The sequence below is a fragment of the Sinocyclocheilus anshuiensis genome, unplaced genomic scaffold, assembly GCF_001515605.1.
Source record: "Sinocyclocheilus anshuiensis isolate Anshui unplaced genomic scaffold, SAMN03320099.WGS_v1.1 scaffold1534, whole genome shotgun sequence".
Taxonomy (NCBI): domain Eukaryota; kingdom Metazoa; phylum Chordata; class Actinopteri; order Cypriniformes; family Cyprinidae; genus Sinocyclocheilus; species Sinocyclocheilus anshuiensis.
In genome coordinates, this window is record NW_015544232.1 from 65,319 (window position 1) to 68,714 (window position 3,396).

The window sequence follows — 3,396 nt, forward strand, 5'->3', positions numbered from 1 at the left end:
GGGGACCGAGCGATATGCATCCTTTATTGTGGAGTAACAATGGTCCAGTATATTACTGTCTCTGGTGGGACATGTAACATGCTGTCTGTATTTTGGCAGTTCACGGGAAAGATTTGCTTTATTAAAGTCCCAGAAAATGATTAAAACAGAGTCTGGGTGTTGTTGCTCTGTCTCTGTGATCAGATCAGCGAGTTCCTGTAAAGCTGAGCTCACGTGTGCTTGCGGAGGAATGTAGACACTGACGAGAATGAACGAGTGAAACTCCCGCGGCGAATACAACGGCTTACAGTTAATGAAAATGCACTTCTAGATCTGAATAGCACATCTTCTTTAACGCTGTAACATCTGTACACCACCTTTCGTTGATGTAAAAACATGATCATTTTTTAATATTTTTAAATTGCTAGAATGTTCAAAAAAAGCATCTATTATATAATATCCATTTCTGATGTCGCCAATAATTAGTGATGCACCGAAATTCCACAAAAAAAACTCAACTTGACTCCAAATAACTAGTTAATTACAGATCAATCTCAAATCTCCCTTTTCTGTCCAAGATACTAGAAAAGGTAGTATCCTCACAATTATATTCCTTCTTAGAGAAAAATGGTATCTGTGAGGAGTGATCGTGGTTGTGTAATCTCTATTAGTGCTACTGGATCTTAGCGCTGCGTTCTACACTATTGACCACGACATTCTTTTGAAAAGACTGGAAAACTTTGTTGGCATTAATGGAAGTGCAAATCATGCTTCAAGTGCAAATGATGGTTCAAATCGTACTTATCTGACCGCAATCAATTCGTAGCAGTGAATTAAGAGGTATCATATCGATCACAAGTGCAGTATGGAGTACCTCAAGGCTCAGTACTAGGGCCGTTACTTTTCACGCTTTACATGTTACCCTTGGGAGATATCATCAGGAAACATGGTGTTAGCTTACACTGTTATGCTGATGATACTCAGCTCTATATTTCTTCTTGGCCCGGCAAAACATACCAATTTGAAAAACTAACGGAATGCATAGTCGATATAAAAAACTGGTATTATAGTCCTCCACGTCCGCTGCGTTCTCAATACTCTGGCAATTTGATAATACCTAGAATATCAAAATCAACTGCGGGCGGCAGATCTTTTTCCTGTTTAGCACCCAAACTCTGGAATAATCTACCTAACATTGTTCGGGAGGCAGACACACTCTGTCAGTTTAAATCTAGATTAATAATGCAGCCAGATTCTCAATAAAACTGTTTTTATTAATATATTTTACTGTTTCTGTTACCTACGTTACCTGTTACCTACGAGATCAAAGGCAGATATCGCGTAATTCACACTCACATGCTGTGCTGCTGATTAACATGATATGACTTCAGTTATGTTGCCTTTATATAAAAATAAATATGATGAACAAGACACTCAAAGTGCTTGCTATTTAAATCCATTACGAAAGGCATATTTATCATTAATTTTTACTTTAATACAAACATGTATTTTAGATTTTTATAGAAATATGACAACAATCACATATCTCACACAGATATCGCACTGTCATAGTGTTATAGAATATTCATGCATAATTTAATACATAATCACAAGAAACCAGATAAAAAATAAAACATTTTAGAAGAGAACACAGCATCACAGTTGTCTGAACCAATGAGCATTAAGCTGTGTCATCAGTCAGTCGTTTCCCATCATGCTTTTGATCAGCGCAGTCGGTGGAGAGCAACTGCGCTGTTACCAATCATATGAAATTAGTATTAATAAATTAATTTGTACTACAGAGGTGGCACAGAAGAACACAAAAGTGGCTTGTAGGTGCATTTTCAGTTTAATGAGGCTCAAAGGTAGCATGAGTGCAATTAAATTCATAAATTCATGTGGAGATGAATGTTTTAAATTTAAAATTTTGAATCCAGAAATATGATTTAAATAACTGAAGTTATATGCTAAAAATGAAACTAAATCCGCCAGCAGGTGGCGGCAAGTCACTGATTTTATCACTGAATCATTCATTCAATTGATTCGTTCGAATGGCTGAATTGTTCAGGAACGAAGCAAGTGACAGTCTTTATGAACTGATGGGAATCTGTCGTAGTGACGGAACTTTAATCCCTGCAGCCAGGTAAATTACACTGGTTTGCTGCGTCCTTTGTCGGATTACAACTTTAAATGCAGGAATTGGCTTGGAGCTTATTTGAATAATGTAATGATACATATGAAAAACTACAAAATACACACACACATAGCAGTTAAAATGCTGACTGATATCTTACAAAGGTGTGATTTTATATAGTTTATTGTCTTGACCGTGGTGATCATATGTAGACAGGTAAGCAAAAATAAAACTGTGAATAGAGCATTGTACAGCTCAATGTTCAGCGGCAGCTGTCACAGCTGAACAGTGCTCTGAGTCCTTCAGATGCAGCCTTTGATGTAGTTAGCAAAAATGTGTTCATATTCTGACAAAATGTTGATACTTTCATTTTCAACATAATCAGAGGTAAACTGTAAGAAAGTACATTTGTTAAGTATTCTCGAACAAATGTGAAGTACTAAGTTTTCTTTTTTTTCTCACAGACAGCAACACTAAAAATATGGTCTTTTACAACATGATGCATTGTTGTAGATTAAACTACCCAACAGTATATTTAGTAGGCAACTTTAAATTTAATAACCTTGAACATATTCAGAAGTAAAATGCAACATACACATTAGTGCAATCTGTAATCATTTACTCAACCTCAAGTTGTTCCAGGAATTTTCATTTTTGGGTGAACTATCCCTTTAGCTAAGGTTATAAATATGACTAGTAGCTTTTCCCCAATATCGTATTGGTAGTTACTAAAAGTAGTTTACTAAAGTAGCTCAATATTTCTTCTACTAATTACTTTGTCATAGCTCTAAACAATTTCTCTTTTCCTTCTTTCACTAAATCATACCAGACCACTGTACTGCAGGATAAAGCTGAATGTGAACAGGTTTTTAATGGTTTTCAGGTTGAGCAGGGAGGCCCTGACAGTGCTGCTGGATCTTCTGAGAAGTGAACAGCAACAGTGATGGGGTGCCACAATCCAGACCCTGGTGTTTCTCTTCAGTCTGGCCAGTGGTACATCATACAGAGTGGTCTCCAGAGTGTTTGACATGCCTCGTTCCACTGTCACCGCATTGTCCTCCGAGTCACTGAGGAGGCTCCCGAAGACCACATGGAGGCAGGGCTGGGCTCAAAATGTATGTTTTTTTTTCTGATGTTCAACCTAAGCCCTAAGCTAAATAGTTGTAAAAAGTACTTTCAGTAATGTATAGAACAATTTGTTTAAATGTGTAAAAAAATGTATTTACCAGACAAAAAAAAAAAATGTATAGAAGAATGTTTTGTGAAAAAATTATAAGCTGCAT